The sequence below is a fragment of the Adiantum capillus-veneris genome, chromosome 24 (genome assembly GCF_014529385.1).
Source record: "Adiantum capillus-veneris isolate H3 chromosome 24, ASM1452938v2, whole genome shotgun sequence".
In the NCBI taxonomy this organism is placed as follows: Eukaryota; Viridiplantae; Streptophyta; class Polypodiopsida; order Polypodiales; family Pteridaceae; genus Adiantum; species Adiantum capillus-veneris.
In genome coordinates this window covers 79930189-79950247 of record NC_140954.1, presented here as the reverse complement: position 1 = coordinate 79950247, position 20059 = coordinate 79930189, and positions in this window count along the sequence as shown.

The following is a 20059-nucleotide window of genomic DNA, read 5'->3' as shown; positions in this document are numbered from 1 at the left end:
GCGACGCTCATAGCGACGCCGGGATTTTTTTTTTTGAGCGTCGCTGTGTGAGCGTCGCTAATATGAATAGCCTCTTGTAGTGCTGGTAGAATATCTAACCAACAAAATCTTTCCAAAAAACATGAGTAAAATATGAAGGAGGGCAATAGAAACGGAAGCCGCTAACTCTATCTTGATTTGAAACCAGCTCTAAGGACAAGGGAAAGACCAACATCTTAGATTGTGCACAAATGAGGAGGAATATCTTCCTATTTTAGAACAAGCACATGCAGGTCTATTAGGAGGTCACTTCTCTCATGAGACCATAGCCAAAGCTATATTGATGGCAAGTATCTAGTAGCCAACTTTATTTACGGCTGCAAAAGAGTTTGTTTGAAGATGCGATGCATGTCAAAGAGAAAAATTGCCGACAAGGGTCGATAATATGCATTGGACCTATGATGGGAGCACGAGTCTTTATTAAGTGGGCTATAGACTTTGTGGGATCAATCCAGCCAAGAACTTATAAAACTCTCAGGGGGTGCATTATGTAATCATGTTAACACTAGGTTGGTAACCTAACAGGACATAAAAGTGTCCTTTCAGGGTTTTGAAAAAAACCTCCAAAACCATAGTAGATCCACTCATTTTGTAAAATCCTTTCATGAGGTTATAGTTCAAGGCCTACTACACATGGAAAAAATAAGAAACTTGTAAAATTTCTCATCTTTTGGTCACACCAAGCCTCCAAAGTTGATGGACCAATACATTTTCATCAAAACAGTCATTTCTTACGTTTTGTTGCATAAAAATAAGATTAGGGATTTTTGTAGGACTTGAGATAAATTGCCTAGTTAACTTCAATGGGTTGGTGATCAGAACATATGATTGCTTCTCACTCACTATTTTTTGTTTTGCCAAAAGAAATAGGTACAAAAAGTTGAATTTTTACCATTCTGCAAACCTATCATCAAAGTTTCTATAGCCACGCTTAATAAAAATAATATATGCATGTTTTCTTAGTTCCCTATTTTCCTTTAGGTTCATAAGGAGCCATGGAGCATGTCAAAAGAATAATACATCTCTTACCAAGGGGAATCTTGGGGACAAAGATGAAGTGCTAAATGGAGCAAACATGAAAAAACTAGGGTCAACATTATGAGTTGTAGAATCCCATAGAAACTATTCAATATCTAGCCAAATTTGATCCTTATGACTAGATATGGTTACTACCTACAAAATGCATGTAGTTGTCACAAGAAACTAACAATATTGAAAAAGCTATACTTGATATACTAGAATATTTCGTTTTCTTCTATAATTGAAAAAATCAACCATCGTTGTCTACTATGCAAAATAGGGTATTAGGTGCCCCAAAACTCAAGGAATATTAGCTTTATGTTACAATATGCGACATAGAGAATCAAATCTGCATTTGGATATCATGAAAGCCACCAAAAAAATCATAGAAGAGCTAAAATTGGCTACAAAACAGGATTTGACAATTTTTGTAATTTGGTCATAACTTACAACTTTAATATTTATTTCTCCCTAGAAGCATCAAGACATGTTGAGGACTACTAAAGATAGTTCTCTAGCATTATAGACCTCACAAACATGAATTATAGTGGTATAGTTGGAAAAAGTTGAAAAAAGCCAAAAACAGGACCCGTTTTTTAACACAGTTTAGGTTGTGAAATCACTACAAGAGGTTGTGTGCTCTTGTGACGCTGTTAGCGACGGAAATACACTGGGTTTTTATAACCCCCGGCATCGCTAAAACCGTCGCTAATAGCGTCGCTACGAGAGCGTCGCTATATACGACGCTATAGGCATCGCTATATGCGTCGCTATATAGAGACGCTCATAGCGACGGTCATAGCGACGGTTATAGCGACGTTTACACAGAAGTCTATAGCGACGCTCCAGAGCCATAAATAGCGATGGTTATAGCGACGCCTGAAAGAATTTTTTTTTGGTGATAGGGCATTGAATGCCCTGCCACCCATCAACCATATTGTACTTGATTCACTTTTTAAAAAAAGTGCAAGGGTAGATAATAGACCCAAAATAGTCACCCACAAGACGCATTGTTTGCAAAATTGACAAGCGTAAAATTGACAATTGTACACATCATAGGCAAAATGAATTGATTGGCAAATGTAATAATGACAATTGTACAAGATCATAGGCATAAAGAATTGATTGGCAAAATGAACTGCGGTGACAAATGTAATAATATACGTCATGGTTCAAAAAGACGTATAAAATCCGTCTCATGATACATAAGCTATGAGAAACCCTAAACTAATGCTATCTAGCTACGGCTAAACTGACATCGTCTAGTCAGACGTCTCAACGCGTCCAAGCGGCGTATCTGTCAGATTCTGCAAAAAAAGACAATAAGACAGCTTTCAGTAAGTATAAACATATAACGACATTTATAAAACAATACAAAAAATAGAAAAGAGTAAACCCTAATACTAACCATGCCGCCGCGAGAACTGAGAATGTCCATCAGGGCGTTTAAGCCCTTCCTGCCTGCGTACTCGCGCTCGTACGGTGTGGGATCACGTCCTGTCATCGACCACTGTCAAAACATACAAAGATTTCATTATGTTAGAATTAAAAAACTCATAAACCCTAAACTATCGAACATAAAGAGCAATGCGAAAACACTTACAAAATCGGTCTCAAATGATGCCCATCCACCACTCCCCAAGTGGTGCGAGCTCCCTGCCTCTACTCGTGCTCTGGCTGCATCCTTTTGTTGCTTCCACTTGTCGGGATTCTCGCGTGCTGCTTTCTTCGCATTCTTCCAATCTTCTTTGGCCAGCCAATCTGGCCTGTTCCACCCATGCTTGACTGCTTTTTGCACTTCGGAACGCTTGTGTTTGCAGTATTCGCGCATTCGAATCTTCATCAGGTCTTCATTGAAGCGTTGATCCCGTGTTGGAACGGGAAACTCATCATGAAGTATGCTGATGACTCTGTCTTTTAAATCACTTGGTACTTCACTCCATTTGTTTAGTATGTAGTGTCTAAACAGCTGAGAGCAAAGACCACGCATGAGCGAGATCACCTTCTTGCCGTCATCATCCATGATGATGCCGCCGTTGAAGTCGACGGAGTAAGGCAAGCCCTCTGGCCGGTGACGCGTGAACCTGGGTGTCCCGGCAGGGGTCTCTAGCGGCGTGTCGATGGGGGTACGGACGTCAGGTGTCTCCACCGGCGTCTGGGTCCCGAAGCGAGGAGTGTCGAGTGGGGTGGCTCCTGGCGGAGTAGGTAGAGGTGTGTAGCTGCTAGGATTAGTCAGCCGCGCAAAACCTGGCGTAGATGGCGATGCTGTGGCTGGTGTGGGGGCGGGCAAAGAAGGGGAGGGTAAAGAGCCTCGTCGAACACGAGGCAGTGTGGAGGCATCGGCGGCGGAATCCCCACAAAAACCGCCACCGCCACCACTAGAGCGCCGGTGTCTAGACGAGTGTGAAGATCGTCTCGTCGACACCGAAGCTTCGAAGCGCGCCGAATGCTCCGATAGAGAGGGAGATGCGGATGGAGTAGGAACGCGCGATGATGCGCCAGATCGATGACGCTCCACGTACCACTGTCTCTGCTGCGGTGACAAAGAAGAAAGAAACTCCTCATCATCCATACCTGCATTAAACACACGAATATTTAAACTTAATATTGAATGAATAGAGTAGACAATGACGCAAAGACCATTAAATACAATGACGTAATGACGCATATAAATACAATGACGCAATGAATTGAGTGATAGAAGAGGCAAGTCGAAAACTCAGAATTTTCAATCAAAAGATGTGAGCGCGAGTAGAAAAGAGCGTTATACACCATGGAAGGTACTTAGAGAGCCGGAGCTTTTACAACACGGAGAAAAATTGTTCAAATACAATATTTGTGGCTTTAAGAGATCTCTCTCTTATCCTCGCATAACTCAGCATAACTTCCTATATCTATATAGAGCTCTCCGTTTAAACACATATCCTCTGTTTCATTTTGTAGCTCCTCTCCATGAACCACATATAGAGTAGTAGCATCTTGATGCTCGTCTGGCACCACCACAGCGGCTTCTGATTGAGCATCTTCTCTGATCTCCTCCATTGATGCCGTTGTGATTGGCACATGGTAGCCTTCATACGTCCTTGCACTACGAGGGGCTACCTCTATGACGTACTTAACTTGTAAAAGGGGGATGTTAACTATTTACATACTTACTTGTTCACAATGCTCGGGTAGTACGAAAGTGTTTCTTAGGTCAGTCCATTTCTTAGTAGAATCCACCTCAAGAAAACCAGACTCTCCTCTACGCACAGTAGCGTTGCGACCCTCCATGATTATCTTGAACCATTGCACGTCGAACAAGTCGACAAAAAATCCTGTGTAATCGATCCTCAAAATCTCTTGTAGCGTGCCGAAGTAAGTGAGTTCCGCCACCACAGGATCTGCATCAGAGGAACGTCGTCGACTAGACTGTTCAAATTTTGCCATGATTCCACAATCTTGAGTAAAACGCTTTTTGTCGATCCGTTCCACCCTAAAATGTCGACCTTTACACCATTCTGCTGTGTATGACTTATACTACAACGAACAAAGATTATGAGTGGCCCTTCAAACGTTTAGAAATAAAGTCACTAGCTAGTCGTACATTGCAAACTTACCTTGGTCGCGCAACCCCGAGAGTACTCCCACTCTTCCTCAGTCACTTCGTCACAACATTGTTGTGTGCTTTTCAATTGGTTGTGCAACCATCTTAAGCTCATGAATGTTGGTAGGCTCTCCAGACCCGTCGGATAGTGCATTGGTGGTCGTCTTCCCCGTCTCCACTCGATTCGTGCCCTTTGTCGCTCTTGCTTTGCATCCTCATATTGTGAAATCCACTTTTGCATCACTGGATTGTGAAGCATGCAAAATCGGTTGATTTTAGCCTCTAGATCTTCCGTCATCTTCTTCTCAACACCGAGATTGCACATGACAATCCCAGATATGCGCTCATCATCTATGGTTCGCCATAGCGTGTCCCGGGCTTTATCAAATCCATCTAGCCACTCTCCAATGTACACTAGGGACTCTGATACCAACCAACCTTCTGCCATGCTACCCTGCGGACGTGCCTTTTGACGCACATATCCCTTAAGCGTTTTCATGAAACGTTCTAAGAAGAACATCCATCTGGAATGAACTGTGCCAGCTATTTCCACCTCATCAACTATGTGAACAAGAAGATGCACCTGAATGGTTAGCATGGTAGGAGGAAAATGTTTCTCAAACATGCACACAAGCTCCGCAGCATTTAGTTTGGCGAATGGTATGGAGTCTACGTTGATCTCCTTTTGTGAGATCCATTGCACCAGCTTTGCAAGTTTGTAGATTGTGTTATGGATGTCGAGAGACAAACATTCCTCAATGGCAACCGGTAAAATAAACTGTAAAGTATGTGCAGCAATGATATTAAAGTCCACTATGAACGTACCTGACACATTTTATGCCAATCGTGTGATTTCAAACCGGTAAGCTTTCCTTCTTTAGTAAAACACGTTCGGAGCGAGTGCATTACGCCAGTGGGGGTCTGCAAAGATCGAATGGTCTCTTTTACTTTGCCTTCTTGGGCTCCTGTGAAAATCCATGGTGCTTTAGGGAGTTTTATCGATCCATCAGACGCTGTTTGCGGCCAATATTGCTCCATACGATCCACATTTCTAAGGTCAACTATGGCTCCCAAAGTATCTTTCTTGCTGGTCAGATGGTCCCATAGTAGATTACCCACATTCTTGAATATGTGCATTGGATTGAGCAAGTGATTGATCATGAGTCGGGGCCAGTATGGTAACTCGTACCATAGAGATAGTCTCTTCATCCCTGGAGGCAATCTGTCATCGCACATCTCCTTCTGCTCTAACCATGCTTGTGCAGACATCCTTGGTGGCTCTCTTCCCAAAAAGCCGCCGCGTAACACATGATTCTCTGGAAGATACGCTTGATAACCTTCGTAGATTTGCTTCTTCAGTGAGGGCGCCCTACGTGCATTCAGTCTAGGTCCACATGTGACACATGCTCTGTATCCGCTTGTTTGAAGCCCTGCATGTATACACATGATAATAGATCAACTATGGGAAAAAACAAAATTTATAGTGTCTGAGTGAGGAGTGTCAATAGATCACCTGAGCATTCTGTTAGCCCGGGATAGTCATGCATGGTCCACATTAGAATGCCTCTGATCAAAGCATTCCGTCGTCCTGTGTGTCAGCTCATATCCACCACCTCTATGCCAATCCACAATTGTTGTAGCTCTTCCAATAGTGGACGAAGATACACATCCAAATTCTCCACTTTATATCGCCCTGGCACAATCAAGCTTAGCCATAGGTGCCCCTTCTTCGTAGTCAACCACGGGGGAATGTTGTAGTTGACGATGACAATGGGCCATACACTGTAAGATGTTGATCTTTGACCAAATGGATTTACGCCATCCATAGCCAGGCCTAAGCACAAATTTCGAGCTTCCCTGGCAAAATCCGACCATGTTCCATCGATATGTTTCCAGGCTGCGCAATCTGCAGGAATTTGTAGCACACCATCCGAAGATTTATTCTCCTCATGCCATGATGCTAGGGCGGCCATGGACTTACATTCGAAGAAATGCTTGATGCGAGGAAGCAGAGGAAAATGTCGCAAAACCTTATGTGGAATTTTTGTCCCGTGGATATCTACTCGATATCTTTCGGAATCACATTTCGGACACTTCTCCATGTCTATGTATTCCCCTCTGAAAAGAATGCAGTCATTAGGACAAGCGTGGATAGAATTGTAATCTATCCCCAAGTTTCGCAAAATCTTTCTTGCTTCATGTCGGGAATCTGGCATCACATTGTCAGCTGGTAGTATGTGCTCTTTAAGCAATCTACACAACATAAAAATACGATACAGTCGTGTAAAAATCTATCAGATCATTATACATTTAGAGTTTTATTAAAGTAAACTAATTGTAATAGATCACCTGAAAAGCGCTATGACGCTAGTGTCACTCCATCCAAACTTTGCCTGCATGTTGAGAAGAACCAGGAGTGCTTTCAATCTAGACATACGTGCTCCATTATACAGTGGCGTATCGGCTTCACTTTTCATATCATCATAGATAAGCCTTTCTGAATCCATGATCGTCTCGATCATTTCATCAATCTCGGGCTCAAACATTGCCTCGTTGGGAATGTGCTCTGCATGATCATCCCCCGAGCTGTCAGAGGCTACATCTTGTGGCCTCACATATGCTGCTTGACCAAAGCGCCTGTGAACACGTCTATTGGGTTGCAAGATTACTGCTTGTTGGCCAGCGTCAGAGTCCGACGAGTTATAATTGGAAACAACTCAATCTATAATAGATGGATCGAACTCGCCAACTTCGCGAACGTGCTGCAAAGAAACACGTCTTGTCCGCCGCACAGCATGCTTGCATTGATTACAAGGACATAAGACCCTCGTTGAGAGATACGTGTTTCAGTTGGACGGTCCCACATCCTCGTCACTACTCATAATGAGGATAAAAATCTTATAACCTGGACAACAAATTTAATATTCTATTGGCATTGTTCGTCTTATCTCTCTCTCTCTCTCTGTGTGTGTGTGTCTACCTCACATTCTCTAGTCATGTCCAATCCCCGCACACCTCGGTCTAGAGGTGCATAGAGATCAGAACCACCGGGTTATAATCTCGTCTTTATTGGTCAATACCTATATTTGTGGGTACAAGAAATCTACAGACCCACGTCTACATGTTACTTCATGTAGTGGACAAAACCCCTTTGCCTCTTCTCTAGCTGTAGCACTTCACAGCATCTTAACATCTTTTCACAGTAGATCTTTTCACTGTTCGTCTAACTCTAAACCCTAAACCGTAAGTAATTCTTGCGTGGACTCGATCTAACGTAAATAAGCGTAAATCTAAATAAACGTAAATCTAACTAAAAATAAACCTAAATCTAATTTAACGTAAGTCTACATCTAACCTAATCTTTAACGTCTTTTGGGATAGTTTCCTACGACGTTAAAACTCTCTTCTTCTTGTGTGTGTGTGTGTGTGTGGGTAAACCTAAGTAAACCTAAGTCTAATCTAATATAACATAAATCTAAATCTAACGTAAATTATGTTATATTAAAAACAAAGAGCTAAACTAACAGGGATTATAAGAACCTTAAAACTGATTTAACACATAATTTTTCACATAACTCGGCAAGAGTTGGCATTCTCATCACTAAAGATGTGAGAGTTAACTTCCGGCGGTGACGCTGCCTCATCTCCATCCACATCTGACGACAGCAATTGGACCTTTGGACCGTTCTTGCTCTTGTTACTAACTTTGAAGTTGCTGTTGAATGACTAGAGGTTGTCTAGATGGTCATTGTCGGGGATGTAGTGACTCTTGCCGCCCTGAAGATCCACCTTCTTCCCTATCTTCTGAAGACATTTCACCAGTACTTTTGCCAGATCGACGGAGCCCACCATGAGTGAAGGAAGCAATACCCTATATTCCATTGAGGGCTTTCTTCACCCGCTTCATGCAGGCATCGCAGTCTATGGAGACCTAAATCTAATCTAATATAACGTAAATCTAAATCTAGCGTAAACGTAAATCTAACTAAAAATAAACCTAAATCTAATCTAATTTAACTTAAATAAACCTAAATCTAATTTAACGTAAGTCTACATCTAACCTAATCTTTAATGTCTTTTAGGATAGTTTCCTACGACGTTATAACTCTCTTCTTCTTGTGTGTGTGCGCATGTGTGGATGTGTGTGCCAATTAAAAGAGATAAATGGTATAACCTTTCTATCACCCATGCCAAGTATGATAGATTGGTTATGCCATTTCCCTCTTGAATAATAGGTCTTGAGTTCAACTCCTCGTCGGCTAGATCTTTAGGTCTTTTAATTTTAATTAGTTTCCTACGACGTTAACTTAGTTTCTCTCTCTTTCTCTCTCAATGTGTGTGCGTTTTTTTGTTTATGCATGTTTTCTCTCTCTTTTCCTCTCTCAATGTGTGCGTTTTTTGTTTATGCATATTCTCTCTCTTTTCCTCTCTCAATGTGTGCGTTTTTTTGTTTATGCATGCTCTCTCTCTCTTTTCCTCTCTCAATGTGTGTGTGCATTCTTTGTTTATGTATGTGTGTGTGCGTTTTTGTTTATGTTTGTACTCTTTCTCTCTCTCTCTCGCTCTCTCTCTCTCTCTCTCTCTCTCTCTCTCTCTCTCAAAAACACTATGTGTGTGTGTGAGAGAGAGAGAGAGAGAGGGAGAGAGAAAGAGGGGAAGGGAACATGAGAGTGAGGAGAGGGAAGGAGCATACCTGGCTCTCCTTCCTCTCCTCGTGTGTGTGTGTGTGTGTGTGTGTGTGGAGAAGAAAGAGAGAGAGAGAGAGAGAGAGAGAGAGAGAGAGAGAGAGAGAGAGAGAGAGAGAGAGAGCGTTACCTGCTCCTTGCTTGAGGGCGCCGAAAAACTCACATCTGAGATCTGAGTTTTTGGGCGCTCTCTGTTATTTTTTTTTGTCCAGCCGGCGTCGCTATGAGCGTCGCAAATTTACTTGTAAGTTTGCGACGCTCATAGCGACGCCGGGGATTTTTTTTTTTGAGCGTCGCTGTTTGAGCGTCGCTAATATGAATAGCCTCTTGTAGTGAATGTTGTGCAAGGACAAGGTTAAAGATGGAATTGATATTCCAAAAAAATGTCAAGTTTTTTTGAGCTCATGAGACAACTTTCTAGACAGATAGCACCTCCACATCCATTTTGAAACTCTTGACATAATTCAAGGAAAATGGTCACTTCATAGGACATAAAAGTGTCCCATTACCAACCTAGTGTTAACGTATAACATGGGTTCGAAAGGAGGGGTTTTAAAATACAAAAAAATTAGGCAATTAAAAAAAGATACATCAAAATAAGGGGTTTCTAAATTCAATTTGGAAAATTTTCCTAAAATAAGGGGTCATTTTATTCATTCAGACATGTTAAAAGAGGGATTTTTTTAATACCCCACGAATGCAGGTTATATAGGGGGAAAATGAATGGTGAACCCCCCGAGATAAAACTTAGACACAATATATTATTGTGGCCACAAATTACCTAACCAAGTGGGCTGAGACACGGCCACCTGGAAGAACGATGCTAGAACCACTGCTCCATTCTTGTATGAATGTGTATTCACTAGGTATGGACTTTCTATTGAGCTTGTGAGTGATCGCAGATTTCTTAATGAGGTGATATAATATCTATTAGACGAGTTCATGGTAATCCATAACAAACTTGCTCCCTATCATCCTCAATCGAATGGTCAAGGAGAACATACGAACAAAATTCTAAGCTTTGTACTAACTAAAATTGCTAGTTCAGGCAGAACAAACTGGGAAATGCATCTTCATTCTTCCTTATGGGCTTATCAAGTTGCCTTCAAAATAGCTATGAAGACGACTCCTTATAATTTTGTCTATGGCTTGCATGCGATCTTGCCAATGGAATTCTTATTGCTCACCCTCAGAGTTTCCGCTGAGTTAGAATGGTCGGGACACGAATTGTCTAAACGGCTTGAAGATTTGGAACAATTGGATGAGAAACAATTAGCAGCCATTGCTCACATCTACTCACAAAAACAAAAACAAAAACAAAAACAGTTCTTTGAGTCACAATTACTGACCAAATTTTTCAAACCAGGGGATTTAGTCCTAGTATATTTGTTGAAACGACATGTACCTAAATTCAAGAAAAAAGGACATGGTCCTTTTGCTTAAATGAAAATATGTGATAGACAAGGCTCAAGAGGAGGCCTGCATTCAGATTCTAAAACAGAAAGCTGCAAGGCAACATGTTCTACAAGCAATACCACTCAATACTCTCCAAGTTCAGCCCATCGTTGAGTATGAGGTAGAGACTGATGATGAGTGGATGGATGGTCTTCAAATGAGGATCAATGTGATTCTAAAGGAGGGATACAAAGTGAAAGCTTTAGCAGACACAGGAGCTCGGGTCAATGCTGACAGTTACTCAACTTATCTCAAGGAAACAACTCAACCACTTGAGTAATGTAGAGCTAAAAGGATGTACCAAACGAATCACTCCAACATTAGGAAAAATTCACTTGAATATTATGGTTCATGGATTTTCCTGCCCGCCATTTCTTGCACATCATAATGTGTTTATTTTGCTATAACATAATAGGTCTGTTAGCAGCAAGCTAACCCGGATACCATTTTTTAGATCTGTCATTGTAAAAAAAATTATTATTTTGATGAATCGGGAATATTGTAACTCCTATTTTTCGGATAAACTCTGTAATTGATGAGCTGGGGCTACAAGCTTCCAGATTGTATCAACTTGTCTTAACCTATCTTTAGTTAGAGCTCCTAAGATTATTAGTTTTGACCACCAAAAACCTTGGCTAAGGTATAAAAGCCCATTTTTGTAAAGTTATTTTCAAGTTTTGGATAATAGAAACGCAGCGTGAGCTAACAACGCTCACTTCTCTCCTTCCGCGCTTCCTACTCCTTCCCTGGTTGTCACATTGCAGTCGCGTCTGTTGCGTTGCAACCGCAAGTAATAGCTCTATGCTTACACTTCAAAATCAAAAACTAAGTATATTGGGGCATCATTGTTAAGCATTTAGATGCATTTTGGGTCAAAAACGACTAGGTAAAAAATCCACTGTTGATAATAACTGTGATTTTTGCAGTTGACCTAAAGTGGGAATTGAGACCATAAGCATGTGTGCTTAGGTCTTATAAACATTTCCTAGAAGTTTTGTTATGTTTAGATGTCATTTGATGCTGTAATGGATGTGATTTGTTTGCCGATGAGCGATTGGCTTTTGGTGGTTTCAGTCATTGAGTGTAGCTTGAGTTAGATGCGAGTTGTTTGTTGTTTTCCAAGAGATTGACAACCTCTTGTAGCCTCTATGCACTAGTTGAGTCAGCTTCATCCCATGGATTGACAATTTATTCGTGGTTCTTGCTACATCTGCAATAAGATAGGAGTGAGGTTAGACAGCCACTGCTAGGGATCAAAGAGACCTAAACTAGGGAAAAACACGAGCGTCTTGTGAAGTTATCCTTTAACTTCCTCTAGGATTTCCTAGGGTAAAAACTTTCTTTTTAAACCGCATAGCTTAAGATTGTCGTCTTTTATTATGTAGAGGTAACTTGGAAGTAATCGTACTTGCTGAGTACCTTTAGGATTGTACGATTGTAGAATTAGATTAGGATTTTGGGAATGATTGATAGACGAGACAAGTCTTAAGATCAATGCTCAAGAAACCATAAAAAACAAGAAAACGAGTGTTTGTGGACACTTTCCACAACTTTATTGCAGTAGAATCTAGGTGTAGGGCAAGTAGAATCCGAGGTGGATTTCAGAACATTGCTCTCTCCGAAAAAATCAATAGTAAGTTTTCATGTCAAGTTGCAGTATTTCAGGTATACGGCCAAAAATAGCACGAAATGACAACCAACCACTCAATCCGACTCGAGAGTAGGCTTTAAAAGTTGTATGAACCAGTGGGTAAGCTCAAGGACACATTGAGATAAAAATTTCAAGAGTTTAGAAAAACTCAGACTATTTACTTTTTTCTTCACATTTTAGGCCAAATTAAGTTTTGACATGACTCAGAGGCTTAAAATAGCTCATGAAAAGACTGCCCAGTGAAAAAGTTCAAAAAACTGTTCATTTTAGGCCTAAAGTAAATAATCACGATTATTTACTTTTAGCTCAAAACTGCCCAAGCTTGGTACCAGAGAGTCTATACATGTGTACAAACAACTTTTGTAAAGGCAGTGATAGCCGTTTTTCGGCTTTCCATAATTGCCATAGTAAGCTACCTCACCCTATCAAATCACTCAAACATTTTGGTTATCCCTACCATTTCACTGTACATAGGCGTGTGTGAGTTAGGGGACTTTCTCCATATTTTCTTAAAAACCCTCAGCTAACTAGTCACTGTACTAGTTGAGCCAAAAAAATAAATAAAATCAAAAAAATAAAATATATTATGGCCCATTTGTGTGTAAATATTTCATTGTATATAGGGCCTAAATAAAAGGGTTTTTCATAATTATTTTGGTATTTATTTAAATATTTTTACCTATGGTGTGTTATTTATGTTATGTACATTGACTCACCATTACCACATTTTTTCTTACCATTTTGCATACTCTTTATTCCATATAAAAATAATTTCATGCAAGATTCTCTTATTTTTGGTGTAACTCCATTCCGACAAAAATCCAAAAAAACTAGTTTTATTTATGTGTATATTTTTTCACTATTGTTATTTTTTTCCTTCCTACATCTATTCTTTATCACTCTCATAAATTAGACCACAAAAAATATTCATCTTTTTATGGTATACTTATAATGAGAGAGATTTATTTTGACCCCTTTATATTTTTTTCACCTATATTATTTATATTTGACATATACATATTTTTTAGACCCCTCAATATTTGATTTTCTTAGTTGTACTATTCATTTATATCATGATCTCAACAATATCTTCAATTATAGAACTACCAAATAAGGTCAAGGGTATGTGAATGCATGCATGCACCATGGGGAGCTCACTCTTGGAGGTATTCAAAAGAATCATCCAAAGAAGGACCTCACAAGGACCTTGTGCAGTGGAAAACAAAGTCGGTTTTGCTGAGTTTTTAAAGATCACATGCTCCATGAATTTGAAAAGGTGATACAAACAAAAGTTGTAGCTCGTGAGCTGAACTTTCACCTCAAATTTTTTCATATTTTTTTGAGCTACGAGCTGTGAGCTATGGTTTTATTGGTGGACCCCAGTTTGCCCATGCTATGCAGCCACACTCCCTCTTCCACTTTATCATTTTCCTCTTTCACACACACTCCTCCCTTTCCTTCCCACTCCCAAACCTGCAACTCCCATGTCCTAATTCACCCTCTTCACCATTGCCACATCTCTCACACCTCCATAGCCTTCATCCTCCATTTCTACACCCTATGTGTCCCCCTTTCTCTCTACATATATGTCCATATTACCATACTCTCTTCAACTTTGTAAAGAACTTCAAAAAATCAGCAAAAATCCAAAAATAACCTCTGCAAATGAAGGCTTTTATCATGAATTTTCCAAGGTTTGAAATAACATAGCTTCATCGACACGCGCTGCTTCGCCATGCTGACTGCTTCTTCTTCCGGTGCTGTAAAGAGGTGAATGTCAACTTCTCCAAAGTTTCAACCTCTTTTTACAAGCTCATCCCTTCTCTAACTTTTCTCATCATATACTCATCATATATCTCACCATTTGGTGAATGATTTTGTAAATATTTTTTAGTGATAATTACTAACTACTAACCACTAACCTTATTGTAAAATGCACCCTCTACTAGAGTAGGCACTCCCAAATTATTCACTCAATCCTCTCTCCTTTCATCCTCAATAATTCTCTTCCCTTGAGCCCACATCCATGTGACTCAAAGGACCAGAGAGACCCACCCTCATTAAAATAAAAATAAAAATATGCATAATCTTTTATTCCTTCAAATCTACTTGATTAGGCCTAATCCTAATCGGGGCTTCTAAAACCTATAAATAGAGCCCTTCTCTCCCTTGTAAATCATCACATGATCACACTACACCACACCATTCTCAACACATAACACACCACTCTTCAAGCCTAGTTGTGTAGAGTGTGTGCATCGTGAGTGCTCTATTCCATCACTACACATAGGTGCATGGAGAAGCTTGAAGTTAGTTATGCCATGTAGAGGAGTGGAGTGTATGCCATACTCTTCACCACACTTGTAGCTTACTCTTGTGCATAAACAAGATTTATAGTTTTGGGTGCAATTGTATACTGCAACTACGACTCTTCTCTCCAAATTGACTTGATAAGTTGGCTCATCAGGTGGTTGAAGGTATATTGTCCTTGAAGTTTGTTGTGCCATTTCATGCTTGGTGGTTTGAGGGCTTGTTGAAGTGTTTGCCTAAAAGGTAATTTGTAAGAGGGTGCTCGGTGAGAGGGCTCCCGTGACCCTAAGACAATTTGTGTATTGGCAACAAGGTCAAGTTTTGTGTTGTCTCTCTATCAAGCTTTGTGTGCATCAAGTCTTTAAGGCTAAGACTCAGTTGCTCAAGTTGATTTGTTCTCTTTACCTCTCTCTGGCGTGGTGAATGTTTGTGTTTGGTGTGTGTGGCTATCTTGCATTCCCCTCTCTTTGTGCGTTTGAGTACAAGGAGATATCACGTGTGTCCTAGTTCGCATCTACAACTAGGTGGTGCCCCTTTTCTTGTTTGGTTTCTGGCTGTGGGTTGTTGTTGTCTCTGATTGTGCTTGCCCCAGCCCCAATTCAGCAGCACGGGAGCCTCGAAGGGTGTCTAGAGGCCGCTCTTCTTGTTGCCCACCCGGACCGCCTCAAATTGGTGCCCCCACTGAGGAATGACTTTGTGCTTATTGTTGTTGTATTGCATGAATGCTTGAATTTTAGCATAATCAAGAAGATTATATGAATCATGAAAACTTGTATGACTGAGTTTAATTTCAATGCAACAAAAATTGATCTAGAGTATGGTTTGGATTAGCATAACATAAGAAAGGAAAAAAAAATTTCACATAAGAATCTAGAATTCATGTTGAAAGACCTTTCAAAACTTTGTGTAGTTAGTTGATGTCATGAGAGAAAATGATTGTTTGGAACTAATCTTTGTGTGGTTCTAGCATTGAGAGACTATGACACGCTATACCTTTGATGATATCCCAATCTTCTTCGGAAATCTAGAAGAAGATGTTGATGATTTTCTTGCTGATTTTAGAATGGTTTGTCGTATCCTTGGTAAAAGGGATGACATTGAAAAAGGGGATTTTCTATTGCTATGCCTTAGAGGCAACGCTGAGTAATGGTTTTGGAGTATGTCTTCTCAGATTGAAGATGGGTATACCCAAATTTCCAAAGCTTTGAAGACCAGATTCTTTAAATTTCCAACAACAGAGAAAGCATGGGCTTCATTAGGGAGACTTCAACAACATGGGGAAGACTACTATGCTTATGAGGATATTTTTTCTCGTCAATGGGGAAGATGTGGATTTAGTTCTACATTTCCAGATGATGTAAAAATGGAGCAATTTATTTCGGGTTTGTCTCCTTTCCTAAAGACTAAGGTTACTTGTAGTGGACCCTCTACCTTTGAAGAAGCGGTCACTATTGCCCGAAGGAAGCTTCACAAGTACTTCTACATCAAAAATGGTTTCCATCATGCTTGAAGAACCAACCATCATAAAAGTGTTTCTATCAAGGAGTCAGCTCCTTTTCCATACTTGTCTCCTCTACTCCGACAAATATTGAAGAAGTTACTTACATACCAACGGATTATTCAAGTGTTAAAGTGTGTGGCCAAGATTTAAATGTGGAATCTCTTTCTTCTACCTTTATCCCAAGCATGCAAAAATCAACACAAGATATCTCAAATGGCATTGATGATTCAATAATGGATACATCCAACCTTTTGGCGGAGGATCAAATTCTAGTCCGAGCAGACGAAGCTTTTGTGCAACATGACTCTATGGAGAATGAAGACCTTGAAGGTAACCTTGATCTTATGGAATGTTTTGAGAGTGTATCTCGTCTAAAAGAAGAGAGTGAAGAAGAAGATGAAATCATAGGTTGGGAGATCATGGACCACATTGATCATAAAGATATGATTGTGTACATGGAATGCCAACTCCAAAAAAAAGTAGAAGAGTGTGAGTTGAATCCATGTGAGGATAATCTTCAAGAAGTGTTTGAGGATGTTGAAAAGCATTGGTATGACCCATGTATATTAAGCATGGAGGAACCTATCATGCAAGAAGCCAAAGTTTTCACAAAATCAAACAGTAATCCATCAACTTTTGAGGTGGTACAATGTGAGGAGTTACAACCTTGCTAAAGGGGGGGCTTAGAAGGGGATGAAGAACATGGGAGAGTAGCAAAAAATAAAATCATAAAAGGAAACTGTCAGAGGGGTATCATTCTCTCCAATGGTGTTTTAGTGGGTGGCTCTTCATTCATGGGACAATCTCTTAGCAAGAAAGTCCAAGCTTTTGAAGCCCAAATCATCTTCACATTGGGTTTCACCTCTTCAAAGTCAACTTCTCCTCTCTTCACATATACCTTTCATTGGGGACACCATACCTTCTTAAGTGGAAGAGGACATGAATACTTGGTGATGAACGGATGTTTCCAAACCTTCTTCATTTGGTTCTTTGGTGTATGGAGGTCGCACATTGTGATGCTTCTGGTCTTCATCATAGATGAAAAACTTGTTGATTGCTACATGTGGATATTTCATCAATCAGTACCAAAATCTATTCTCTTCCAATGTGTTGGAAGCAATAGAAACCTTTGTCTATTATCTACTTATATGGTAAACTATTTGCAATATCTTCCAATAGCAGTTGGAAGCATGGATCAAGCTTTCCTAAATCATGAAGGTCATAGAATTTTTGACTTGATGAGCCTATCCAGGTTGAATGAATTTTATGAGCTACAGTTCAAGAATTTGCTCATACAAGCTCTTGAAGATCGTAGCAGATACATCAACTTTACACAGGAGGAAGAGCAACCAATCTTTTATATCACATTCATAGTGATAGATGCAATGATGGACAACAATAAAATCTACAAGTTTCTTCGACCAAAATCAGTAAGTGATTCCGTACCATACATCTCTCTTTGGGAAAGATATTTCAAGATCTTTGATCCTGGGGGATGCTTATGGAAACTTTCTCAATGGAGGAGGTTTACTCAGTCACTTCATTACATCTTGCTATTGGCTCTGAGAACCTTTCATATCACACAAGGTTTCTTAATCATACAACAAAGGTTCTTCAAAGATGAAAGCAGACAAAGACAGACGTTACACAATCTACATGCTGTATGGTCGGATAAATGGTACATGAATGCACCATTATCTAAGGGGGGGGGCTAATGATAGCCGTTTTTCGGCTTTCCATAATTGCCATAGTAAGCTACCTCACCCTATCAAATCACTCAAACATTTTGGTTATCCCTACCATTTCACTGTACATAGGCGTCTGTGAGTTAGGGGACTTTCTCCATATTTTCTTAAAAACTCTCAGCTAACTAGTCACTGGGCTAGTTGAGCCAAAAAAATAAATAAAATCAAAAAAATAAAATATATTATGGCCCATTTGTTTGTAAATATTTGAGTGTATATAGGGCCTAACTAAAAGGAGTTTTCATAATTATTTTGGTATTTATTTAAATATTTTTACCTATGGTGTGTTATTTATGCTATGTACATTGACTCACCATTACCACATTTTTTCTTACCATTTTGCATACTCTTTATTCCATATAAAAATAATTTCATGCAAGCTTCTCTTATTTTTGGTGTAACTCCATCCCAACAAAAATCCAAAAAAACTAGTTTTATTTATGTGTATAATTTTTTCACTATTGTGATTTTTTCCTTCCTACATCTATTCTTTATTACTCTCATAAATTAGACCACAAAAAATATTCATCTTTTTATGGTAGACTTATAATAAGAGAGATTTATTTTGACCCCTTTATATTTTTTCCACCTATATTATTTATATTTGACATATACATGTTTTTTAGACCCTTCAATATTTGATTTTCTTAGTTGTACTATTCATTTATATCATGATTTCAACAATATCTTCAATTATAGACTTACCAAATAAGGTCAAGGGTATTTGGAATGCATGCATGCACCATGGGGAGCTCACTCTTGGAGATATTCAAAAGAATCATCCAAAGAAGGACCTCACAAGGACCTTGTGCAGTGAAAAAAATAGTCGGTTTTGCTGAGTTTTTAAAGATCACATGCTCCCTGAATTTGAAAAGGTGATACAAACAAAAGTTGTAGCTCGTGAGCTGAAATTTCACCTCAAAGTTTTTTATATTTTTTTGAGCTACGAGTTGTGAGCTATAATTTCATTGGTGGACCACAGTTTGCCCATGCTATGCAGCCACACTCCCTCTTCCACTTTATCATTTTCCTCTTTCACACACACTCCTCCCTCTCCTTCCCACTCCCAAACCTGTAATTCCCATGTCCTAATTCACCCTCTTCACCATTGCCACATCTCTCACACCTCCATAGCCTTCATCCTCCATTTCTACACCCTATGTGTCCCCCTTTCTCTCTACATATATGTCCATATTACCATACTCTCTTCAACTTTGTAAAGAACTTCAAAAAATCAGCAAACATCCAAAAATAACCTCTACAAATGAAGGCTTTTATCATGAATTTTCCAAGGTTTGAAATAACATAGCTTCATCGACACGCGCTGCTTCGCCATGCTGACTGCTTCTTCTTCCGGTGCTGTAAAGAGGTGAATGTCAACTTCTCCAAAGCTTCAACCTCTCTTTACAAGCTCATCCCTTCTCTAACTTTTCTCATCATATATCTCACCATTTGGTGAATGATTTTGTAAATATTTTTTAGTGATAATTACTAACTACTAACCACTAACCTTATTGTAAAATGCACCCTCTACTAGAGTAGGCACTCCCAAATTATTCACTCAATCCTCTCTCTTTTCATCCTCAATAATTCTCTTCCCTTGAGCCCACATCCATGTGACTCAAAGGACCAGAGAGACCCACCCTAATTAAAATAAAAATAAAAATATGCATAATCTTTTATTCCTTCAAATCTACTTGATTAGGCCTAATGCTAATCGGGGCTTCTAAAACCTATAAATAGAGCCCTTCTCTCCCTTGTAAATCATCACATCATCACACTACACCACACCATTCTCAACACATAACACGCCACTCTTCAAGCCTAGTTGTGTAAAGTGTGTGCATCCTGAGTGCTCTATTCCATCACTACACATAGGTGCATGGAGAAGCTTGAAGTTAGTTATGCCATGTAGAGGAGTGGAGTGTATGCCATACTCTTCACCACACTTGTAGCCTACTCTTGTGCATAAACAAGATTTATAGTTTTGGGTGCAATTGTATACTGCAACTACGACTCTTCTCTCCAAATTGACTTGATAAATTGGCTCATCAGGTGGTTGAAGTT